The sequence below is a fragment of the Bos javanicus genome, chromosome 12 (assembly GCF_032452875.1).
Source record: "Bos javanicus breed banteng chromosome 12, ARS-OSU_banteng_1.0, whole genome shotgun sequence".
Taxonomy (NCBI): Eukaryota; Metazoa; Chordata; class Mammalia; order Artiodactyla; family Bovidae; genus Bos; species Bos javanicus.
Window position 1 is genome coordinate 51,822,902 of NC_083879.1, and position 26,890 is coordinate 51,849,791.

Here is a 26,890-nt window from a genome sequence, read left to right on the forward strand (position 1 = left end):
GCTCTTCAACACACACACACACAAACACACACACACACACTGTCTCCCCCAGTACTGGGACCTCATCTTCAATTCCCAGACATGGACATGTACTCTGGGTAGGCACTTGCAGTTCCTGCCTCCTTCTGATCCTTGAAGATACTTTAGTATCTTTCAGTTGAGACCTCCTTGCCCTCCTTTCCTTTCTTTCCTTGGCCAATGGCCATCTTCGATGGGATTTAAGACAGATCAAGCAAATCTGATTTTTAAGAAAACAAACTGTAGGAACTGTCAGAGAAAATCCAATTACTTCCTGTTTTAGCCTGGGTTCCCCTAAAAGCAGACTCTGAGACACAGGTGACTGTATAAGCAATTAATATGGGAATATGATCCCAAGGAACAGAGTAAGGGATGAGGGAATGAAACACAGATGCTCTATTAGTTTTCTGTTACTGCTGTGTCTTAAAACAATGAAATTTATTATCTCACAGTCCTGAAGTCAGATGTCTGAAATGGGTCTTACAGGCTAAAAGCAAGGTGCTGACAGTGCTGGTTTATTTTGGAGCTTCTGAAAGCAGAATCCATTCCCTTGGGTTTTTTATTTTGTTTTATTTTTTTCAGATTCTACTTAGATGCTGCCAGTATTCCTTAGCTCCACAACCCCTTTTCCACAAAACTCCAGCCTTTTGTATCCATCATCATACCTTCTATTATCTCTAATTCTACTGCCTCCTTCTTTTTTATTTTTTATTTTTACTTTTGGCTGCACCATGCAGCATGCAGGATCTTAGTTCCCTGACCAGAGATTGAATCCATGCCCCTGCAGTGGAAGCACAGTCTTAACACTGGACCACCAGGGAAGTCCCCTACTGCCTCCTTCTTACAAAGTCTCTTTTGATTACATTTGGTCCCTCCAGATAACTCGAGATAACCTACTCACCTCAAAATCCTCAATGCATTCATATCTGAAAATTCCCTTATGCCATAAGATAACATATTTACAGGTTCCAGGGAAAGAACATGATTATCTTTGGGGTATCATTTTTCAACCTACCGCAGATGCACTGGCCACTCCTATGTCAATTCATTCTGGTAGAACCTTCTAAGTAGTCATGAAATCCATCTCAAGCCACCCAGCTAGGAGAAGAAAGGAAGACAAAGTTCTCTGGCAGCTGCTGCTGCTGCTGCTGCTACTGCTGTCGCTTCAGTCGTGTCCGACTCTGTGCAACCCCATAGATGGCAGCCCACCAGGCTCTGCCTTCTCTGGGATTTTCCAGGCAAGAACACTGGAGTGGGTTGCCATTTCCTTCTCCAATGCATGAAAGTGAAAAGTGAAAGCGAAATCACTCAGTCATGTCCGACTCTTAGCGACCCCATGGACTGCAGCTTACCAGGTTCCTCTGTCTATTGGATTTTCCAGGCAAGAGTACTGGAGTGGGGTGCCATTGTCTTCTCTGGAGGCATCCATCCCTTATTGATCAAGGTTGTGCCCTGGGTGAAAACTCCCCCATAAGTCCAGAAGCTACTGCATTAGTGTGAAGTGGGGTCCTACAATGTCCTACAATATTCACCACAGCTTCAGAAAAACCACAGCACAGGAAGCAAGAGGTTCAAGGTAAGATATAGTCAATTTTCACTTCCCAAAATAGACTGAAGCCTGAATGGCTAAAGTAAGAGGTGAAACTAAAGAATGTGAAAAGATTAATAATAGGCATCCAATTCACTTCCTTGCTCTCATGGCAATTTTAGCCAGTTTGCTTCCCTTTCTTGGGCATCAGGCCACTCTTTCTTCCTTAGAACCCTTCTCTCAGGGCTTTAGGTAAAAAGGAAGCATCCCATGGCCACATCTCACGGGGGAGAAAAGCAGTCAAGAGTACCAACTCTTCAAAAGCCTAAAATGAAAGAATCAAAATATATCTCTAGTGACTATCACAAGGAAGTGACACAGAAAGAAACTCCCAAAGATTGCACTAAAGCACAAGAAAGGAAATCAAAGAAGTGTGGTTCCCTCTAGCTAGAGACAATTATTAGAGTTCAAACTCTTCTCAGAGAGAATCAGGGAGAGAGCATTTGTGTCCTGAACTGGCATATTTCTAAAATACTACCAAAGTGACAGAATCAGGAGGTAAACAAGATTTACGCCTTTGGGGTCATCCGTGTTCTCAATGACAATTCCCTTTAATGAACAAACATCCAGATTTCTTGCAAACCTTAGGGCTAACTTCACTCTTCTACCATCAGAAATGGGAGGAAAGTATTGGCTTGTGTATGGAGACTGGAGGTGCAATGAATAGCAACATGGTCACACTGATAATCAAGAGTGTGAACTAAGACCATACTGTCTTGCTTATCAGATGAGCAAAGATCCGGAGGAGAAAATAAATATCGTTTTGAAGAAAGGATGAAATAATGAATATTCTAAAAATGCAAAGTATAAATTGATAGTTTTTTGAAAGGCAATCTGGCCTTATCTATCAAAATATAATGGGTGCTAGTCATGTGACTCGTAATTCTACTCCAGAAAAAATATCTAACAGAAATACATAAACAGATGAGCAAAAACGTATATTAAGGCGTGCTTATTACAACATTGTTTTGAATAGCAAACCATTTGAGAAGCTATCTTAGAAAAAAAAAGAATGAGTTAGTTCTTTATGTACTGATGTGAAGGGGTTCATAATCTATAAAGAGAAATAAGCAATTTGCAAAACACAAGGTGTTACGATCCAGTTTATATATATATATATATATATATATATATATATAAAATATTTGCACTTGTGAAAACTTAGGTAGGACTTCACTATAATGTCACATCCTTAATATGTTAAAGGACAAACACTGTTTATATTGTCCCTATCATAGCCAACATCAAGTTCACGGAAAAGAAGCCGTGAGAGCTACTTCCTGTCTTTCAGAAAAACTCTTTTGCTTCTCAGAAGAATGGTAAAATGGGTGATCAAGATGAGAATAATGAATATGAGCTCTGTGTTAATGAGAGTGCTAATATCAATAAGAAAAGAAAATCTACTCTCTTGAACAAAAACTGTATATAATCAAATGTTAGATGTGCCCAAGGGTGTTTACATTTTGTTGCTATTCTTTTCAGAGTTACTCAAATTCTTAAAGATAAAAAAAAATTTTGTTTTAAAATTCCAAACTCTACAGTTTCAACTCCTTTTTCTTTTGAAATAATTTATTAAGTGAATTTTTAAAAAGCCAGACAGACTTCCTAAAGAAGAAAATAACAGCAGAACAAGTTTATATATGTTCATAAAAATCTAAAAAGTCTGAAGACTTCAGGCTAACATGGCAGATGGAATGTGAACATAACTCCCTTGCAAAACCCACTAAAATAAGAGAAGATATCAAATCAAGATTTAAACCCACCCCTGCAGTATCAAGTTTTATATAAGTTACATCTGAGGGTGTATTTATTTTCATTTTACTTTTAGGAAGATTTATTATATCTATTCAATATTTCTTCATATTGATATGTCTTTTTATCATCAACTTTATGGCTGTGATAGTAAATAATATGTTAATTGCTTTTATATACTATTAAATAACTTAGGCACAAAAGGCATGAAAATTAATGTTAAGCATTTATGTACTTTTGAAGTTTAATAAAAATTAATAATGCATTTGGAAAGAAGATTCACAAGGACTAAGAGAACGTAAGAGATAGTAGTGAAAAAGCAGTGTTGGGACATCCCTGGTGGCCCGGGGTTAAGACTGTGTGCTCCCAGAGAGGGGCACAGGTCAGGGAAGTAGATCCCACAGGCTGCAACTGTGAGTGCGAATGCTGCAACTAAAGATCTTACATACTGCAACTAAGACCCGGCACAGCCAAATACACACATACATTGAAATATTTTAATAAACACATTAATGAGCAGTGTCAAGACATTTTGGAAGATGGAAAAGTATTCAAGTTACCACAAGCTGAACAAGTGCTCCCAATGAGCACTGGAAAGGGAGGAAGAAGGGAATGAAGCAAGTGACTTCATTTCACAAAAACCCAGAGACTCAGGCACTGGCAGGGGAATAGTTGTCTCAAAAGCTGGGCAGAGAACCACACACAGAAGGAGTGTCTGAAAGCCTGCTACACTCCAGGTCCCCTTCCTCATCTGTCACCTCCAGACAACAGCTGCTGATCAGAGCTCAGAAACACATGGCTGTCTTGTTTCTGCATCCACAAGATACTGAAACGCCTAGATGAGAAGCAGGGGTAAGATAGTTTCTGGAGGGAGAATGGCAGAAACTTGGGACTACCGCCTGCATCTTTGTAATCCTGGGGAAACTGCCACCATTCCAGTAGGAAGGAGGAAAAATCCAGGAAGGAGGAAAAGGCAGAGGAAAAGTTTGAGATCTTGTAAAGGAGAAAAACAAACCCTTCTCCAGGCGAATCAGAATTGAATTCCAAGACTGAGAAAGTAAAACTGTTTAATGGACATGATATGAGAGGATAGGCTGCCCCTTTGTAACTGGTTTTCCCTCAAAGCAGCACGCCACAGTTTTCAGAGCACTTTTTTTAAAATGACCATTGTCTGCCCTGGAAGAAAGGGAAAAAAAAAGTTTAAGATGGCTGAAGATATCAAATTTAAATTCCAGACTTGTATCCACTAGAGTCAGCAGAAAACCCTGCCAATATAGACAGTTTATTTGGGAAATACTCAAAGCAGCAAAACTTAGAGAAAGTATGCAGAGATTTCTTGTCCTTGGAATGAGACAGAAAGAAATCCAGGGACATATTGTGGTGACCCACGACTTCAATCAGCATGCACAAGCCCATGACATAGTGGTTAGGAAAGCACTCAGAACTATCCAGTGTGACAGGAGAAATATTGTTTCACATATGTGATTTCTATCCAAATCCACTCAGATCCAGAGAAGGGGATAAAGAAGTGTTCATTAACTCGGATTACAAAGGTCTAAGACCACTCCCAAGAAGGCCCACAACCTGAAAAGTTCAATGAATTTAACTCAACTTATTGGTGACAGTGAACTTTGGGTCACCATCCAGTCCCAACTGTATTAGCTATTTCTTGCTATGACACCTTTACATAAACACACCACAAATCTTAAGTGACTCACCATCTTAAACATTTATTTTGCTCACAAGTCTATGGGCCATTTGGATGACCCTTCTGCAACGGGACAGGCTTAGCTGATGATGGCTGGACTTGCTCATGGATCTGAGTCAGCTGGGGTCTGGCTGTCTATGGCTTCAGTATACAGCTGGGATATCTCCTATCCCATTCATGTAGTTCCTCTGTTCAGCAGGTTAGCCCAGCCTTGTTCTCATAAAGGAGGCTGGGGTCCAAGGGAGGGAGCAATAGCACCCCAGGCTTCTTGGGATCCAGGCTTGGAATAAGCAGATCTTGATATCGGCTGCATTTTATTGGCCAAAGCAAGTCACAACATCAGCCGGATTCAAGAATGGGGAGGTAGAGCACTTCTTTATAGGAGATGCTAAGATTTCACATTGCAAGGAGCATGGATACAGGGAGGGGTCATCAATGAAGGCCATTAGGACAGCTAATCTACCACACTAGCAACTGATGTAAGAGAATTAGTTTTGTGAGTAAATCAAAGGAACTTGGTTAAAGACAATGTGATATCCTGGCACAGCAACAACAAAATCATATTGGTGAGAAAACTACTGAAATCTGAATGAAGTCTGTATTTTAGGAAAGAGTAATATTAATCTCCTAGTTCTGAAAAATTCATCATGATTATAAGATGTCAGCAAGAGGAGAAGCCAGGCAAAGGACATATGGGAATTATACCGTCTTTGCAATTTTTCTGTAAAACTAAAATTAATTTAAAATAAGGAAGCTTGTTTGGGGGCTTCCCTGGGTCTCAGCAGTAAAGAATCTGCCAACGCCTGGCAATGCAGGAGACACGAGTTTGATCCCTGAACTGGGAAGATCCCATGGGCCATGAATCTAAATTCATGCAGCTCAACTATTGACCCTGTGCTTTAGAGCCTGTGCTCTGCAACATGAGAAGTCAACGCGATGAGAAGCCCACACACCGCAAGAGAGTAGTCCTCGCTTACCGCAGCTAGAGAAAACTAGCCCTCGCCCCGGCCCATGGAGCAACAAAGACCCAGCACAGCCAAAAATAAATAAAGAAAATTATTAAATAATAATAAACGAAGTTCAGTTATAAAAAGGAAGGGAGGGACGTTATAAAAAGAACCTGGAACCTAAACCATGTCGGTGTGCAGCACCCTTACCTGGATGCATCTCTGAGAGTCACGGTGAATGCTCTTAACCCATATTCAGAAACCTCAGTGCTCTGGGAAAATTTGGCAGTTGGGGTAGGGGGGCAGGCAATGAAAAGCCAGAGCAGGTGGTTTGGCCAGGGCCACATCTCTGCAGACCTCCCAGGAGACAGCTACACTGAGCCTCAGGCTTCGGCAGGGGAGGTTTCAAGCTCAGCGGGGCCAGTGGTTGTGCCAGGATCCTTTCTCAGTATGATGGATGGGGTGGTGACCCCACTGGCACTGGTGGTTACAGCACACGGCACACGGCCATGAGGCTGCAGCGCTTAGGGAGTCTCTTTCCTTCCCTTTTCAAACAAATGAACTCCAGACTGTACCGTGGCCTCCTGACTTTGTGGGAGGGACAAATTGTGATCTTCTTTGCCATGCTGTAGCTCTGAGTCTAACACAGAGTCTCAGTGAGACACATAAACACACAATTACGGCACAATGGTTGTACTTGGTTGTTCAGAGCAACCCATCCATGTGGGCATTGAAATTGGGCAAGGGAGAGGCACATGAGTGGAAGACTGTGATTTCACCATTTTAAAGCAACTTCCATGAGGATAAACCCCATCTCATTATCCCAGCCTGTTCCAAGAACAGGGACCAAGAGGGAAACAGATAAATACATTGCTAAGAAACAGGAACTCTAAGTGGGCTGATCAGGCCTTCTCCACCACATTTGAGACACGGTCTCTGGGAAAAGAAGAGTCTTCTTTCTATGGTGCTAGAAAGTGAAAGGGTCAATTGCTCAGTCATCTCTGACTGCTAGAAGCAGTTATAAAAATATACACTGAAGCTAAAGACTACCAAAGAGAAGAGCCAAGATATGGAGAGAAAAAAAAAAAAAAACTCATCATAAGGTAGTTTAGGTCCCAGGATGCAGCCAACCCTGAGGTCAGAGACACCTCTTGGGTTTCCATACTTCTAACCATAGTCTAGTTTGAGTTGGGTTTCTCTAACTTGCACCCACAAGAATTCTGCCTAAAATAGCAATCAGTAGTGGGAAGTGGGGTGTTGAAACTGACAGGCATTACAACATGAGTCTGGTTGAAAACAAGCAGGATGCTGGGCAGTGAGAGTGGCCTTTTGTTCCTGGGAAGGTGACAGTACTGGGTAAGTGGTAACAAAGCAGCCTGGCAGATTTTTCCTATCTGTGTTCTGGGACTCAATCTAGTTCACTTACTTGTGTCTGGGGAACCAACCATGACAAAGTTAAAGTGGGTTGACTGTGTTTTAATCTTGCTTCAGTGAGGTCCTAGACGTTTCAGGCCAAGCTCACCCTCTGATAGGAGAAGGGAAGGTCCACAGAGTCTCACCATTTCTTCTTCCAGCAATCTTTATGTGGACACAAGAACTTATTTTTCTATTTTGAAAGGAAATCATATGGGAAGGCAGGAAGAGCTAGAACACCGAGGAAACCAAATTTCCCCAGACCTCACCAAGTACTTCAGGCTATATGCTCCCACCTGAAATAGACTATGATGTCATCATTTTAAAGCAACTTCCAGGAGGATAAACCCCATCTCATTATCCCAGCCTATTCCAAGAACAGGGACCAAGAGGGAAACAGGTAAAGACATTGCTAAGAAATAGGAACTCCAAGTGGGCTAATCAGGAACTCTGAAAGCAGGTTGGATTCAAGGATCAGGCTGTGGTATGACTGTGTCTTAGTTGCTAGCCTATTGGATTTCCAGACATTGAATAGGCTGACCTCCCTCTGAGATTTTAAGGAAGTGTTATTTCCAGAGACTCAGCAAGCCCTGCAAACAGGCTTGTGATTGATTGCTCAACCCCTGAGGCTGTCCCCAGGCCCCGTCAAAACCTCTACCAGAAGTTCTCCAGCAGCTCTTCCTGAACTTTATGGGTAAGTTCAAGGCAAAGGTTCCAGGAAGTCATATTTTAGCCCGCCTCTGGCCCAAGCCCCAGTGCAGCATGATCAGTAGTGAGCCGAACACTGCATTTTCATCTCCATCTGGCTTGTGTGTCGAACACACAATTGATTCTGAATCTGGAAAGGAAGAACGGTAAGTAAGCTTCTGCCTCAAACCCCAACACCGAGGAGCTGGTACTTTATCCCATACACTTTGGGAAACAGTAGGGACTTATCACCAGTTTTAAGCAGGCTTAAGGCAGATAAAACTTGTGGTGTGTTTTGTAAAGGTAACTATGGCAGCATGGTGGATTGGCAGGAAAAGGGTAATATTGGGGAAATGAACCAAAAAAATTAGCAAGCGATAGCAATAGGAAAACTTTTAAGGGCTTGAAGAGTTACAATGAGTAGGGGAAACACTGAGGGAGGCAGGAAGATGAAAAGCTAGCTGATGCAGGAAATGCAACAGAAGGAATGCATCCCAGCCAGTAAAGGGAGCACCAAGGTGAAACTCTGTGGCCTGTAAATGGATACAAGTCACTCGCTTTGTTTTTGCTGGAGGGAAGGAAGAAACCGACAGCTGGAATTCTGTTCGCAACAGAAGGGAAGATTTTTAAACCCCTGTTTATTTTACACTTGAAAAGGATTCATCCTGAAAACTGCCCGGCGGTAAAGATGCTCTTAAGGGATTTTGGCAAGATGTACACAAAAGAAACCCTCGGTTAGCTACTGAACTGTTGCCCCCTGGGACCTTCAACCATAGCAGGCACTCAGGAGTCTCCAGGTCCAAGGCACAAAGTTTGTGGTTAGATAATAAGGCTGAATGACATTCATTTTAGATCCCCTTTACCCTGGATGAGAGCATTGTGCTAAGCGATCCTCAAGGCCTCAGCAGACTATAGAAAACATGCAGACCAGAAAAAACTCACAACACACTTCCGTGATTTAGAAAGGCTCGAAGAGATGATTACTTGCCCAAGGGAGTTTAGCATCAGTCCTGTTTCGTCAACATCCCTTCTGTTAAACACTGCATTTCTCACTGCTGTGCCTTTCCTGCTTTGTCACAGCTTTATTTTAGTCCCTAAGTAATTCTACTAGGGGCACTGAATAAATACTCATCGGTCTCTGAGGCAAATGTAGATTCTGTTTGGCAGTTAGAGTTTGTTCATCTTGCAGGGTTTATGTGAGGTCTATCAAGTGGGCTGAGTGCTAGCTTAGATCCCGCCATATAGGAAGAAAATATGGCATCTATCCCCAACTACACAGAAAATTGTGGCTTTAGCTACAAAACTGTTTAGCAAAAAGACACTTTGCTATTACAAATATCTGGTAACCCTTCCCTGTTTTCACTCCCATCTGTACTTCCTTCCCCTTTGATGTTTCTCCAGAATTACATTTATCACAAGAATCCAGAAACTTAGTAGGTTACACTAAAAAAGAAAAAACTTAATGGTAATCAAAACACCACTCAAACATTCTTTGGCTGGCCCCGAGGTTATTATTCAACAGCATACTGCTTCTAACTCGTCACAAAGACTAAAAACTGTTTCTCATCATCAGTAAGAAGACTTAAGTTCTTTCCCAGAAACAGCTTAAAGTTCTTCCCCAACTTGGCCAGCTGCACTTGAATTCAGGGTTTCCGCCCTAGAAAGAATGTAGTTGTGTCCAAGTGGCATGAGTCACAGAATTCTAAGCAGGGGAGTTTTTATCTCTTTAAGAGGGGCAACGGTGAGTTGTTTTTTCTGGTGAAATAATGCTTAAAGTGGACCAGGACTCGAGCCGGCCCATCTCATAGCTTTTATCCATGCCTGAGAGATGTAAAAGAAAAAACTGATGAGAAAGAGAATATTTGAACTCTGGCTGTGGGCCAATCAACTTTGCAGATTTACCAAGTAATCTTAGCCAAGAGCAAAGGTTCTTGAGTGGCGGTATAGACGGTATGGCGGGCAACAGTCCATGGGGTCACAAAGAATCGGACATGACTGTGTCTGAGTACAGCACATGGAAGATTAAGCCCCTCTGGGATGCCCATTAAGGGCTTGCTGGCTGTCTGTAGGGAGCCCTATAGTCTGCTGAGTCCTTAAGGATCACTTAGCACAGTGCTCTCATCAAGTCCTGCCACCCTATTTGCTGCTGAGAGCTCCAAAGACAGACTGCATCCCAGCTTCACCTTCTTTGGACTTTCATCTGGAGAGCTCCGTCATTGTTTCTGAGATTTGCAACAGTTCATCATGACTGGAACATCATTTACATAAAGATGAGTTTTTATTCACAGAAAGAAAAAGTTTTCGGATGGACTTATGATTATGTGACTCATGCAGGCTTTTTTTTTTTAATTGCTGAGGATGGATCCATTTAATTTTACCGAAAGTCTTCCATACAATATTTCGGATTTGAGAAAGATACAATAGATAATATCAGTTCTATTTGATAGAATCACATAACACGCATGCAGCAAACACCTACTAGAATGTGAGCTGCTCTGCTAGAAGCTTTGGGAAATAAAAAGCTGAGTAATGCATAGGCCCCACTCTCTGATAGCTCATAATCAAGAGGCAAGACAAAGCAAAGGCACATGTAACCACAATACAAAGTGGGCTGTGAAAAGCTTTTGGTTACTTTCCATAGACTAATGGAAACGCACTGAAGGACTGCATGCAGGACTGTAACTGCATTTTACAAAGATCATCTGGCCAGCAGAATGGAGAACAGATTTAAAGGGAAGAACTGAAGCAAAAAGCATTAGGAGTTATGGCAACAATTGAGGTACAATACAAAGGAGACTCAACCTAGCACATGGAATACAGAGGAAATGCATGAAAAGATTTTAAGCAGAAGAAATTAATAGGATGGAGTGGCAAAGGATCAACTGGTGAGGGATGCTGAGGGAATGTAAAAACGAACAGCTAGGCTTCTGCCTTCAGCTGCTGGGTGGAAAGCAGTGTGTGCACTGTAGGAGAACACGGCAGAGTGAGAAGGACAATCAGGCCAGGCTGAGACGAAAGAGCCAGGGGAGCCCTAGGGAACCACGCCACCCACGACAGAGTAGGTGCCTGCCGTAGCTTCACAGCAGACCCGGTCGGGAAGGCAGGCTCTGGGCCACGGATGCCAAGCACAGAGTTGGACTTTAATTCAGCGAGCTGGGGAGAGGCTTGAAAGCAGGAGAAAAACAAGATTGAAGCAGTTCTCCTCTAAAACTAACCTAGTCAACAAAGAGACAAAGATTCCAAAAGGTGAAGCGGTATGAAGACACCTAGTTAGTGTCAGAGACAAATTAAAAGGCAAGTCTTTGGACTCCTGGTCCAGTCTGTGCAAAGACAAGGAACCCTGCCTGCTTCTCAGAACTCTATGTCCTCCTCTAGAACAGCACTGAAGCATGTATATTACCATATGTGAAACAGATGACCAGCCCAAGCTCAGTGCATGAAACAGGGCACTCAAAGCCAGTGCACTGGGACAACCAGAGGAATGAAATGGGGAGGGAGGTGGGAGAGGGGTTCGGGGCAGGGGGGACACATGTACACCCGTGGCTGATTCATGTCAATGTATGGTAAAAACCACCACAATATTGTAATTAGCCTCCAATTATAATTAATAAATATGTTTTTAAATATATAAGAAATACCAAGTGAGAAAAAAAAGAAGTCCTTCTCCCTTAATCTATCCCAGCCATGATATTTAGCTTGGACTAGAACATTTGGCACATTAAGAAAATGAATGGCTACTTCCACTATTTTTTGGTAACAACCAAAGAGCCCAGTCCAGTGTTCTAATAAAAAAAAAAAGCTTAAAAATACTGGTGATTATAAATGCAGATAGTGGCAATGCTCTTTAAGACTCTTTCAAAGTCTAGTGGGAATAAAAAGGGTAGAAAGACACTTTAAAAAACACTTTAAAAATAATAAAATGGCTTCCAAACACACATTAGTATAGTTGCTGTCGTTCAACCATCAAGTTGTGTCCAGCTCTCTGCAGCCTCATAGACGACAGCACGCCAGGCTTCCCTGTCCTTCACCATCTCCTGGAGTTTGCTCCAACTTATGTCCATTGAGTCAGGGATGCCATCCAACCCTCTCATCCTCTGCTGCCCCCTTCTCCTTTTACCTGCAATCTTTCCCAGCATCAGGGTCTTTTCCAATGAGTCAGCTCTTCACATCAAGTGGCCATAGTTCCCAATTGCAGCAAAACTGTTTGGGAAGAAGAAGTTCCTATTACCCAGGAAATAAAGATTGAGGAGGAGGGCAGAATGAGAGGTGAGTGGACTGTCATTAACTTCATTTGTCTTAAATAAGCACTTTGATGAACAAAAACAATCACGAAATCTCAATACACCAACTTCTAGTCAGCAGATGTGTTTCAGGCACACGTGAGTTTGCGTGCAGGCATGCACTCACAGTTCATCTAGAACTTGAGGGGAAACATTGGAAATCCAACAGCCAAGGTCAGGCTGAAGCAGTGGACGTTCCAGTGGACTTCCCAGAGCTATTATTTTCATGACATAAAATGCTGTGCATTTGTTCTCCCTTTTTATTAAGGCCTTTGGGTATATTTATTTTTTATGGTTGTTATTATTTGCTAAAGTGAACTTAAGAGAGAAATTCCATGAGAACAAAAGGATGAGTTTTTTAAACAAATACTTTGTAATATAACTTTACCTCAACAGCTCTCTTTACCATGTTTATTCATGAGCAGGCAGTGAATTTTAAATCTGCTCCTTCTGTAATCCATCTCCTGAGAAGAATGAAAGTTGAGCTTGATGAGAGAGAAGGCTCACAGGAGAAAATTTCTTACTCTGTGCTAGGCAATCATCCTAGTTGAGAACAGATTATGGGAAAGAGGAGCCATAAAAAATATCATGATCAAAGTAGCCTATGGGAAAGGAAAAAGAAAGAAGCAGAGTGATAAAAGAAAATAAAAGCAAGATGATTAGAACCCGCAAAAATTGATTCTTTTACATGTACTGATCCTTTTCTCCATTGCTTCACCTAATATTATCAGTTTCATAGTACTGTCTGGATTATATCAAAAGTGTTGGCCCACTGCAACATCAAATTTGGGAGCCATGTGGTCAATCCCATCAGCAGCAAAGCAATTAATTATATACAACTACTTCAAGGGTGGCTCAGGCAGTAGAGAATCTGCTTGCAATGCAAGAGACCTGGGTTCAATCCCTGGGTTGGGAAGATCCCCTGGAGAAGGGAATAGCAACCCACTGTAGTTTTCCTGCCTGGAGAATTTCATGGACAGAGGAGCCTGATGGGCTACAGTCCATGGGATCACAAAGAGTCAGACACAACTGAGCAACTGACGCTTTCACTTTCACACTCCCAAATAAACAAATGCTGATTCAGAGAAGGGATGTAGACAGAAGTAATGGATGACAATAGAAAGAAGTGGGGAGGAATGGGGGCAGGGGGGAAATCACTCAGAAGCACAAGACGTGATTCCTTTTGAAAGAAAATGCATGTTTAAATTTTATATTTAAAAAAGAAATGAACAGTAAATCTCAAAAATGTTATTACTACAGCTATTCAAAACTAAAATTAAACAGATATGATGCACACTGAAACTAAATATTAATATATTCAAAAAAGAGAAAATGGGGAATATAAACTAAATCCACAGATGATCTCAATAATGTACTGACTCAAAAGACTGTAAATCTAGATGAACACTTAAAGGCAATTTATTCAAGAATGGAAAAAAAGAAAGTGAAAATGCCAGCCACTTAGTTGTGTCCGACTCTTTGAGATCCATGGACTATGGCCCACCAGGCTCCTCTGTCCATGGGGCTGACTCTCCAGGCAAGAATATTGGAGTGGGTAGCCATTCCCTTCTCAGGGGATCTTCCTGACTTGGGTCTCCTGCATGGCAGGCAGATTCTTTACAGTCTCAAACCTAAAGGAAAGGTTATTTATTTACATGACAGAATTATCTGAGAGCTTATGAATACCACTGATCATGTTTTATAAGTGAGACCAATGTATTTAACAGAAAAATAAAAGATTTGTGCACTTAGTGTGTCAAATGAATTGCTAAAAAAAATTTTTAAAGGACTTGGTCTAGGATCACCAAAAATATTACAAGAAATTATCTACCATAACTCCTTCTTTCTTGGTTTTTCTATAAATAGTAATTTTACATTGGAAAACTTGGGGAGTACTTACCATTGAATCATAGATCTGGAAATAATCTCAGGAAGTTGTCTAAAAACCTACATTCTTCCGGACAGTAATGATTTCAAACTAGGCTAACTTATTCCTATTTAAACTTTTCTAACAAGGCTCAGAAAAGGAGATGCTACAATCAGCCTTGAAAATGCCCATTGGTCAATTCCCAAGAACCTCAAAAGACTGTTTTTAACTCTATCATGGAACAACAAAAATAATCAAGTTTCAGAAAAGACATTTTTCCTAAATATGATTGTCTTTGGGGTAGTATGTTGCTTTCTTCTTATGACTAAAAAGTATAAACTAAATTAATTTAGTCTATTTTGCTAAAATAAAAAAAAAAATTATTTAGGTTTAGAGCCTAGGCAGTCCAAGGAAGAGCCTGGGAAAGACCCAGACAAGCAACAATCTAGCTCCAAGGAGACCCCATGTCCACGATGGGCAAACTATATGACATGACTGGCCCACTGGGTGAATCACAACAGCGTATCTATGTCTGGAAATGACAATGCAGAAGTAATCAACTTTTGCGCACTATTTGTGGTTGGAATCTTCAGTCCTAGCCTTGGAAAAGGCCCTCCACATCCCCCCTTCCTTGTAACAAAAATGAAAAGCTAAGACAAATTTTCCTCCCTTCTTAATCAATGTCCCTAATTTCAGCTTGGAGCCTGTACAAAAGCAAAGTGTTGGTACCTTGGGGAAGTCACAGCCTCAACAACAGCAGTGCCCCTTTCTGGATCCTGCCCATCTCCTTTCACACTATGCCTCTTAGCCCTTTTTCTCAGCTTGCCACCCTAGAGAAACCCACAAAAATATCTAAAAATACAGAGGAAAACTCCCACTTCTGCAAAACATGGGCAGTATCACAACCACAAATCACACATCCGAGAGCCAACCTGCAGGCACTGTGCAATCTGGACTGAGTCAGTTAGCTGCGTACGTGCGCAGTTTCTCAGATGTTAGGTGAGATAAAGGCATCCCCTACAGTAAGTGAAGGTCGCAGCCAGTAATCTTTGAACTGAAACCATGTGTTCTTGACATGAAAACAGATGATGAGAGAAGCAGGGAATGGTCCCGGACAGTCATAGAGCAATATCACAAAACTGGAGAAAGGAGAAGGAGCTCAGAGTGAAAGCATGTCACCTTATCTTTTCTATGGGATGATCCAGCCTCTTACCCAAGGGAAATATGCAGAAGTGAAGCAGAGTAGAGGGAGGAGAGGAAAGAGTGATGGGCAGAGAACAGTGAGCCTGTGATCCAAATGACTCTGTTCACTATACTATTCTCTATATAGGGAAAAAACACAGGAAAATTGTGTCCCTAGGCAAAAAGGGAGTGTCAACTTTGGGAAGGGAGAAAGTCTCCAAGACAAGAAACCCTAAGGCGGTCAGCAGGTATCCATGACTTACTGCACCACTGCTACCCATTCAGTGTTACCCCCAACACCCATTCTCTACATACACACAAACACGCACATACGAACTAGGGCCAGGAGTAAGGTGAGGCAAGTAAGGAGCCCAGGGAGACCCTGAAAGTCTGTTGCTCTTGAATTTTGCACCCCAGGCACTTTGCTTGTCTCACCTTAACCCCAGTTCTGACACACAAATGCATCAGTGTGTCAGGAAACCACTGGCTCTATTCAGTTATGAGGAGTGAGTAGGGGAAAGAAAGATAATGAAGATAAGAGACAAACAGCTCTCCTTGGCCTCATAGAAAAGACAAAGTCATCATAACAGTACAAACAAGAGCTTGTTAAATTATAGAAGAATATCATATCCAAGAAAGCAGAGCTCAGAAAATAAATGGAAGTGGAAAACAACATTTCAGTGGTAGATGCTACACAAGAAGAAATTAAGAAAATGGAATAAGAACAACTGAAAATATCCTCAGGGACATAATAAGTAGTCTTGAGAAAATTAAACAAAATGAGATAGAAAAGAGGAATAATATACTTAAAATGTCTAGAAAAAGTGATACATAGGGAAGCTAGATTTAAAAATGAACATACACATAATTGTTGTGAAGACAGAACAGAAAAATGGAATAGAAGAAAATGTACAAAGATATCCTAGAAAAATAAATAAATTTCCTTGAACTAGATCCTTCCAGGTACAAATTATTAGAGTAAAACATGCAGTTGTAAAAACATTATCAGTATGATCAATGGCAGTATACATCCTGGAAAAGTACCTGGCTGCCATTAAAAATTAACAAACATTGTTTAAATCTAGGCATAAAAAGCAAGTAACTAATCAGATAGATTCCAAATTTTTCCACAAAATTTCTCAATTTCAGATAATATTTATAGTCTTGAGAGTCAGTTTGGGTAAGAACTTGGAAACTCTATAACCCATAAGACCTGAAAGGAAAGAAAAATGAAAAACTGGGAATTCCTTGGCAGTCCAATGGTTAGGACTTGCCACATTCACTGCTTTGGGCCCAGGTTTGATGCCTGGTCAGGGAACTAAGACCCTGCAAGTTGCTCCCCCCAAAAAAATTTTAATTTAATTTAAAGATTTTTTAAATATTGAAAGGTAAGATCCAGTCAACATAAAAATGAACAAAAATAAATTACTTTGGAAAGAACAGACAGGTGGTAAACATCGAATCAGTGTGTACATCAGATCAGATCAGATCAGATCAGTCGCTCAGTCGTGTCCAACTCTTTGTGACCCCATGAATCGCAGCACGCCAGGCCTCCCTGTCCCTCACCAACTCCCGGAGTTCACTCAGACTCACGTCCATCGAGTCAGTGATGCTATCCAGCCATCTCATCCTCTGTCGTCCCCTTCTCCTCTTGCCCTCAATCCCTCCCAGCATCATAGAACTATGCATAAACGTAAATCTCAAAAATCTTGAAAACAGAAAAATTATAATATGAATAATTTTCAAAACTGGCATCCAGGTGAAAGCTGGAGGGGGGAAGTGTGCTAATTTTCTAATATTCAGAGCAATAGATACTATCCAAAATTTAATTCTGTAGTTTTTAAAAAAAAGACTACATTCTCTGTATCCTCTTAGCAAGATACCTTGAGAACCAATTTGCCTTACAGTGAAAATTTATCTGAACTTCAGCAATACTTCATTTAATTCTGTTTCTTCCTTTTTTTGGCTAAATTATTAACAAGATAAAATTTAATGCATATCACTTTCAAGTAGCATATGGAGAATAACTCCATTTTTTATAAGTATTTATATCTCTATGTATCTATCTTTCTAATATATACAGAAAGGTGTCTGAAATAACCATAAGTTATTTCTGGTAGGTAATTGAAGATATTTATAATCATTGCAGTTTTATACTTTTCAGCATTGTGTGATATTTTATGGTGAGCAAGTATGATTTTTTTTTTAAAGATAATGTCAATATTTTTTATGTGACTTGTGGCTCTGTGGGTACAGAATCCATTGGCAATGCAGGAGACCTGGCTTCAATCCCTGGGTGGGGAAGATCCCCTGGAGGAGGTCATGACAATTCACTCCAGTATTCTTGCCTGGAGAATCCCCATGGATAGAAGAGCCTGGCAGGCTACCATCCATGGGGTTACAAAGAGTTGGACATGACTGAGCGACTAAGCACACAAAGAGAAAGAAACAGGAGGCGAGTGAGAAAAGAAGGGAGGGAGGTGTGGAAAGCAAGAAAATTTTCACCACATACACTCAAGCCAAGTGCCTTCTTTGAGGAAAACATGACTAAGCCACATTAAACAATTAGTGGGAATAACACTTCACTTGGGATGGAGTCCAAGGCAGAACAGCAATAGTGATGGGCAGGAAGAGGGTGTAGTAACCAGAGTTCTGCTGTTACCCTCTCTCTATCAAGGAGCCCAGGATTGCTTGTCTGCTTATCTCTCTCTCCCAACAAATACAACCAATTGCACTTCTTCATTTTGCTCTGATAATAGGGGCCGATGGGAAACAATGCACCCTTGTGTTGTTCACCCCTCCCCTTGAAATATGCCCTTGGTTAGCCTGTTGCTGGGCATAATGCCTTAATATAAAGCGCAAATTCCAAAGGTGAGAAATTTGTCAAATCAGTGCTAGGCAGTGGCAGGGACTTCGTCAGGAGAATTTCAGTTGAATTAAGCTTCTCAGGCTAGCACTTATCAACTGTTTGTCTATACCATCCTACCAGAAACAAAACTCTTTAACTCACAGTGGGAATTTTTGATGGTAAGATTCTGACATGAGGACATTTGTGACTTTTCCTCCATTCAGAAATATTACTCCACACCTGAGCAGTTCAGGAGAGGAATGGGATAAGCTCATGACTGGAAAGGATCCAGGATAAGGTATGTAGAGATGGAGTGAAGTATCTACTGCACACATTGTATAGTGATTTCTTTTTAAGATGGAAATTTAACATTCGTTTTGAAGGTCACTCTTGGCCTATTCAAGAGATAACTGTTTGACTCTTCATGCTTAAATGGCTTTCTACATCTCTGCCTGCGCTGGCTGTGGATCTTGGCAGGCTGGAAATTGCTCTGGGGTGGGCGGGGACACTCAATGACTGGGGGAGAGGAGTAGATGGATAAATACTCTGCAATAAGAGGATTCGGAGATGTGTTCCACAATCCTTCAGAAGCTCCCCAGAAGCACTGAGATCCAATTCCACATAGTCCAGTTCACTCATGACCACACTTTTCACTGGTTTTCCTTCCTTCTTTGTCTCACAGCCCCACCATCTCACAGTGCTTTCTGGCACCTCATGCCGAAGAAACTACTGGTGTTCAATCCCTTATCACAGGTACAGTTTTTTGGCAGAAATCATCTATGTTAATCATCTCAGGTTGCCATAACAAAATAGCATGGACTGAGTGACTTAAACAACAGATATGTATTTTCTCACAGTACTGGAAGCTAGAAGTCCAAGATCATGGTGTTGCGAAGGTTGGTTCTAGTGATGCGTCTCCTCCTGGTTTGTAGATGGCCATCTTCTTGCCATGTCCTCACATGGCCTCTCCTCTGTGTACTGGCAGAGAGAGAGAGATCTCATATCACCTCCTCTTCTTACAAGGATACCAGACCTATTAGATTAATCCCTACCCTTATGATTCATTTAATCCTTATGACCTTCTCAGAGGCTCTGTCTCCAAATACAGTCATGTTGGGAGTTGAAGCTTCAACACTTGAATTGGTAGAAGGAGAAGACACAATTCAGTACATTAAGACATCCTGACATGGGACTTTCCAGGAGGGAGACATCAATTCCAAGATGCTTCCGCAGGGACTCTCCATCACAAGCGTGAGAGCTGCTTAACCTCAGTCAAGAGAAGGATGGGTAAGTTGTCCCCTTGTCCAACTATAGGCTTAACCAGGTTTCAACAGGTGTTACCATCAGAAGCTGCAGGTGAAGTTTCAGAATGGCAAGACATCATGACCTGGAGGTTTCCAGCTCTTCTTGCCATCTTAGTTGAGATGAGTAGCAACCGAGTAGTGGCAGTAGGGAGTGTAGGATGTCAATATACTCACAGAAGGGAGGAGCTGACAATTTCTCAAAAGAAATCTCACAGCCTTGCAAGTCAAGTTATAGAAACCTTACACTTGACTCCAAACCCCAGATACCCAATAAATGAAAGACATAGTTTAAAAAATTACTTATGGCCCTTATATATGTTTTCCTAAGTGACAGAACCACAGTTTCCTCCTTTGCAAAACAGCAATAATAATGCTGAATTGCAGGGTTGTGATGAATAAATGAGATCGAACATGTAAGGTGTTTAGCCTAGTGTGTGGCACTCCATAAGTATGACTTCCCTTTCCCTTTCCACAAATACGAGCATCCTTCCTTCATCCCAGGAAACTGGGACATATACTGGTCTCTGGCTTCACTCCAGGACATTAGTCACACTTATTTTACTATTGTCATTAGGAGTTTTTAAAAACCACCTCTGGGTTCTTGTGTTTCCAATCAAATGATGTTAAATGAAAACAAAATCTCTTTTTCTTGGATTCCTTAAGCCTTCTGGTTTCTACCAATGTAAAATTCTGGATGCAAATCTATCTTTAACTGATTTTTTTAAAAAATCAAGCTTACTTTAAGTATGTTATCACTATGGTTTATCCACCAGGTTCCTAGATTGAAACAAGGAATATCACAAGTGCCTACTTCTAGAGCTTGGAGGTTGGCAGTAGACCAGATAATACATCTTTCAACAAAGGAGAGTTCTATTTCATAGGAAAGAAGAGATAAAGTTATTTCCATTGCTTCTTCTCTTACTTATTCAATATGCTTTGTCTCTATAAGTCAAGTTCCTTTTCAAGTTCTAGTTCTTTGATCTGTAAGCATCCAAAGAACATCTCTTTTTCTTCCTCTCCCATTTCTGTGTTTCAAATTCTCATCCTACATTGATTCCACTCCTTTCCTCTCAGTACATCTATGTATTTCTCATACCACTTCTCTCACTCTCCCAAGCTTACACTTGCCGTTTCTTTTCTTCCTATTAGCTACAACAAAACCATCACAGGAAAGGATGTCTATGATGCCTTGTGACAGAACAATGAAAGCCTCCAAGACAGTCAGGTCCTCAGACAACACACAGGTCCCAACTGATGTTCACACCATGCTCAGGGCTTACTGAGAAGGTCTATAGCTTTTAGGGGCTTCCCTGGTGGCTCAGGGGTAAAGAATCTGCCTGCAGTGAGGGAGAGATGGGTTTGATCCCTGGGTCAGAAGATCCCCTGGAGAACGAAATGGCCACACACTCCAGTATTCTTGCCTGGAGAATTCCATGGACAGAGGAGCCTGGTGGGGTCCATGGGGTCGGAAAGAGTCAGACACAGCTGAACAACTAACACGAACTAACTATAGCTTTTATAAGTGTTCTTTGACAACCTCCACAAAGGATTCCCAGGTGGCGCTAGTGGTAAAGAACCTGCCTGCCAATGCAGGAAACATAAGAGATGTGGGTTCAATCCCTGGGTAGGGAAGATCCCGTGGAGAAAGAAATGGAAACCCACTCTGGTATTCTTGCCTGGAGAATCCTACAGAGGACCTGGTGGGCTAGTCCATAGGGTCACAAAGAGTTGGACATGACTAAAGCAACTTACCATGCACAAATGCTTTGACCTTCACCTTCTCAACTTCTCTCAAGTTAACAAGAGGAAAGCTCTTGTGATCCCAGTGGAAAAACAGGGCAAGTCTGGTGTCAATAAACAAATTCCCTTATGAGTTGACCAAACCAAATATTCAGCCCCAACTTGCTGGGTGCTTCTCCCTGCTACCCGGTGTTCCAGTGCAGATTTGCAGACTTCCCTGTTGGCCACCCGGGACCTCAACCTCACAACTCACAGTACACAGGAGACAGGGGAACCCACAACAAGAAATGGGTTCACAGCCTTAAGCCATCGGAAACGCTCAGTGCAGACTACCATCAGCGATCTCAGTAACATCCTGCCTTTACGTCAACTAGCAACTTGGAGCTCTCCCCATATCTCATGCACAGACCACAGACACCATCCCCCATGCTCTCACCCAGAAAAAGAACTCTGTTTGTCATTTTCCAGAAGTCTAGTTGCTCAACCTTTGCTGGACTATTTCTAGAAGGCAACAAACCCAACAAGCCTGAAGGAACAATGTGGACAGAGTTTGCTCCCTCTTTCACATCTCATTTTAATCTCTTCTTCTGCAAAATAAACAGTCCAAGGCCCTTCTCTCATTCCCTGTTTATGGATACTTCAGTCCCTTAGTTGCCCTGTTCTTATTACATTTGGGTATCAAAGCTAGTTTCACCAAGGGTGTTTACCATCATCACCAAGGGTGTTTACAATTCTAGTTAATATTATTGATAATGTTATTGACACAGTACTACAGATAATGTATTATTTATCACTTGTCTCTATAATGGGAGGCAAATGCCTGGGCCTTTAGGAGTGATTATTTACTTTCCTCATTACATACTGGAGCACATAGTAACCACCACTTAGCTGCTACTTTCTGATTTTTCTCAAATAGTTGGGGAAGGGGTTTTTAAAAAATCACATCCATTTTTCTTTCAAAATCAAAAGATAGCTTCTAAAAGTCAAATTATTTCCCACGTATTTTTAAAAATTTAATATGATACCATTCCTGGAAAGAACCATCAACGAGAACTAAAGAGCAGTGAGATTTAATTCAATGAGGACTGGAGGGAAATGCATGTTAGAATATGTGGAAAATCTATGTGACACTGAAGAGTCGAGCTAAATATAGAAGCCAAATTTTTAAAAAATTCTGAGTTTGTGTCCATAAGCTAAAATGCTGCTAAATACGTCAATATTAAAGAAAGCAGCAAACCAAGGCCCACTGTCCTGCTTCCTATATGAAGTGGGCAAATATTAAGAAGACACTGGGAGGTCATTATACTTTAGAATCACTGCATAGCAGGCTGAGAATAGTGTAGCAGGGAAGGAGAAATGGAAGGCAAGAGGAGAAAGAAGGAAAAGAAGGATTAAATCTGTAACAGAATAAGCCAAGCCTATTTGCCTCTACAAATACCATTTCTGCCAAGAGGATAGAGGATGAGAATAGTGTTTCATCTTCAATAATCCATCTAACAACCTCTCATGTAGCTACTATAATGATTTATGCAGTAATTTGTAGAAACCATCCTTATCTGTATTATCTAACATGGATTTGAAAAAAGAACATCACGTATATACCCTGAAATAAGAAAACTTTAAGAGACAAGCACACATCCAAAGCTACTATTGAAGAGAGAGGAGTAAAAAGAAAGAATTGTTCTTTCCTGACATCAAAATGTGGCAGGTTTAAAACCAGGAGGAAGTTATCTATGGGTTTGTGCTGTTTTGTTTTGTTTAGATGATAGAATCTGCTGAGAGACTTTTAGAAATGGAAAGAAAAGCTACAGCAGATGCAGCTGAGACAACATGAAGAGCTGTCTTTCCTGAATCCCAAACAGCAGCAGATAAAAAGCAGAGAGTAAACGAAAAGGTCATCTCACACTCGTGGCCTTCTGAGTTTGGGGTTTTCCTTTTTCCTTTGGCCACTACCTTGCCAGTCATTTCCATGTTGTTTTTCTTATTTAATCAAGAAAAACAGGCAAGACAAAAGGGATTATTTTCCAGAAGCTCTGCTTGTTTAGCGTCATAGGAATTTGAGGTTGTTATCTAGTATATTTGGGATGATTCTTCAGGGGTAACAGCGAAGTCTACAGTGTTTATGAATTTATTTCCTAGTGTGATATTTCCACCACCTTTTACTCTTCCGGATGGGTTTCAACTGCATCTGTTTGCTTTTCCTGTTGCTTGTGAAAGTACACCTCGTGATCACTATCCACAGCTGCTTTGTATGAGCCTCAGAGAATTCTATGAGCAGGGAAATTTTAAAACATACGAGACCAGAGTTTTTCATAAAGTCTTATTAATCATATTTTGAAAGGGATAAACGTCTTGCCAAATTTGTCTGAATTTCTGGTCAAGTAAAAGGCAGGTCTTCAAACCATCAGACAAAATGTATTCAGTTTATATCTAGTGTGTCCAGAACTACACCCAGCTACCACATGGGATGTGGCACTTTTAAAATACAAGACATGGTCCTTGCTCTCCTACATGGTTTAAAGTTTAACTGAAACAATTTAGAGAGCAATGAAAAGGTAAAGCAGGAGGAAGAGAGGTCTCAGGAGGAACAGAAATGCCAGCAAGACCTTGAACTATTTAGGATTCGTGGAGAGGTAGAGAGAGGGGACTCCAGTCCAGGAATAGCAAGATTAAAGATATACAGGAGGGTTGCTTTGAGAATTTTCAGGAACACTGAGTAAGCCTGTGAGGAAGCAAGCAGAGAAAGCCAATTGACATGTTCAAAAAGTTTCAATTATTTCATTTCAGTTATTTCCAGGAAGGGGACATTTTTATGCTCATTAGAGAATTAAATGCTTTGATTAAATGGGTTTTTATCCCCATTTAAGTTCTATTTCCTTTAATGCACCATATTTTTATTTTTTTGTAGTAAACTAAATACAGGACCTGAAATAGTGCTTCTTCACAACCAAAGTATGACCTCTTCCCTGAAGAAACCACGTGTTAGCAGCACATGTTCCTCCTACCACCAGCCCACCCTACTGCCAACCTGGTGATAGTTGGGGGTGGAGGGAATAACAGCATGAGTGCCTTAGGACTGGGCTTGAATCTTCTGTTTTGGGGGTTTGGTGGGACTTGTTTGTTGGTATTTATATAGTGTTATACAGATAACATTCTATTAATTACTTAAGTTCAATTCCCCTGGAAATGGAAATGATATCAGAAACCCATACCTGGAGAGAAAGAATAATTATTTTGTTTGGCTTTGGTAACATCCATGAAAGAATCTCCTTCTTTCTCAAAGCAGTATATCTCAGAGGAGGCAGCCTATGTTTCTGTGTTCAATTAATATCCAGTAGATTACTGTGAAACTCTTGGTTCTGCTGTTTAATTTTAAAATTCCCCTTCAATTTCCCTCCTTCAATTGAACTGATGTTCAGGTAAAGCTATGAAACAATCCAAAGACAAATAAAAGGAAAGACAAACAGCAGTAAGTACCATTTGGTGGTATCTTTCCCATGTCAGATGTCTGCCAAGTGCTTTACCTGCATTATCTTATTTCATCTTTCCCACCATCCTATGAGATTGGCATTATAATCCCCATTCTATAAACAGGGAAACTGACAGGGTGGGTTGTTTGCAAAAGTCCCATTCTAGTGAGTGATAGAGCTAGGATTCAAGGCCTAGCTCCAAGAGGAGCCTGGTGTGCTGCAGTCTATGGATTCATGGCCTTAACCACCATGCAAATTTTAATATGGAATGTGGAAAAAGTGAAAGGGAAGAAGGGCTACAGAAGAGAACTGAAAGATGATACTGGGTGTCAAAATGACTGATCATTCTGAAGCAAGAAGGTAATTGAGGAAGTACTAGGATTAAAAACTTTAAGACTACTGAGAGATACAGAACTGATGAGCAATACCCGGATAGTTAATGTTTAGCCTCATCTATAAACACTCTGAACTGCTAAAATGCAAATTGAAACCACAGTGAGATACCACCTCACACCTGTCAAAATGGCTATTATCAAAAATACCACAAAAAACAAGTGTTGCCAAGGATGTAGAGAAAAGGAAAGCCTGTTAGTGGGAATGTAAATTGGTACAGTTACTAAGGAAAATGGTTTCCTTAGTATGGAGTTTACTCAAAAAATTAAAAATAGAACTACCATACAACTTAGCAATTTCACTCCTGAGTATTCATCCAAAGAAAGAGAAAATAGTAACCTGAAAAGATATAAACACCCCTATGTTTATTGCAACATTATTTACAATAGCAAGACATGGAAATAATCCAGGTATCAACTGAGGGATAAATGAATAAGGAAAATATGGCATATCCATATGGTGGAATATTATTCGGCCATAAAAAGGAGTGAAATCTTGCCATCTGCAACAACATGGATTGATACTAACAGTATTATGCTAAGTGAAATATGCCAAACAGAGAAAGACAAATACTGTATCAACTCACTAATATGTGGAATCTAACAAACCTGAACTCATAGAAACAGAGAGCACACTGGTGCCTGCCAGAAGCAATCTAGGGTGGGAGAAGTGGGTGAAGAAAGTCAAAAGGTACAAACTTAAAGTTACAAAACAATTAAGTCATGGGTATATATAATGTGCGTATGGTAATTGTAGTTAATAATTGTATATTTTAAAGTTGCTAAGAAAATAGATCTTAAAAGCTCTCATAAAAAGAAAAAAAATGTAATTATGTGAGATGAGGATGCGACAGAGAATGAGACGGTTAGATAGCATCACCAACTCAATGGACTTGAATCTAAGCAAACTCGGGGAATAGTAGAGGATGGAGGAGCCTGGTGTGCTGCAGTCTATAGAATTGCAAAGAGTTGGACACAACTTAGCAACTAAACAACAGCAATGTAAGGTGACATGCTAACCAGACTTATTGTGGAGATCATTATACATGTGGCAATGCATACAAATATTGAATCTTTATAAAACTAATATATGAATTACATCTCAATAAAAAAGATAAACTGAGCTCCTAAATGCTCTATTTTAACCATAAATTATCTATGTGGGATCTGCTCCATATGAATATAGTCAAAATGAAAGAAGACCTTCTCAGAAAAGCCAAAAATGGCATCTATTTTTACACTTGGGTGGTAACTACCTCTTATGAGGAAGTAAGATCAACAGAAGAACCAAAGAATTTAGGAATAAGTTCTGTCAGCAATATCATGTTTATCTTCAAAGCACACTATCTGGAACATTTTGTTATTTTTTAGACCACCAGTGTTGAGAAGAGATTATTCAGAAGGATAATAATTTAAATGTAACAGGATGCTGTTTTGTAAGCTAGACCACCAGTTGGGTTGGACCAGCATGTGGATTTAGGCAACACTTCTGAGAGTACTTATGATCTTCCCTAAGACCCTAAAAAATGTATCTTTCACTGTCACAATCCTCAGAGACATGCAAAACATGGAAAGGGCTCAAACTATGACAACGATGATATTCAGGTACATTAAAAATATGACTTCTGGAAATGTCCAGAGGAAACTAGATGGCAGGAAAGGACAGCCAAAGGAAACATTGTAAACAAGGAGAG

General features: G+C 40.7%; 2 long non-coding RNA genes across 5 annotated transcripts in view; one reads left to right on the forward strand and one right to left on the reverse strand.

The window, feature by feature from the left end:
* Positions 1–12,225: 12,225 nt before the first annotated feature.
* LOC133258481 (uncharacterized) overlaps positions 12,226–26,890 on the reverse strand; it is an 80,474-nt gene continuing 65,809 nt past the window's right edge. For 2 of the 4 annotated variants that reach the window (XR_009740040.1, XR_009740041.1), the window contains exons 8-9: positions 24,547–24,759; positions 17,280–19,268 (exon numbers count right to left, since the gene is read on the reverse strand). This is a non-coding gene — a long non-coding RNA (uncharacterized LOC133258481). Of the gene's footprint in view, positions 12,314–17,279; positions 19,269–24,546; positions 24,760–26,890 lie in introns of those variants that run through there. The other 2 variants (XR_009740042.1, XR_009740043.1) reach the window with 2 other exon arrangements.
* Positions 18,547–26,319, forward strand: LOC133258482 (uncharacterized). The gene is made up of 3 exons (XR_009740044.1): positions 18,547–18,588; positions 19,399–19,577; positions 24,243–26,319. It is a non-coding gene; the product is annotated as an uncharacterized LOC133258482 (long non-coding RNA).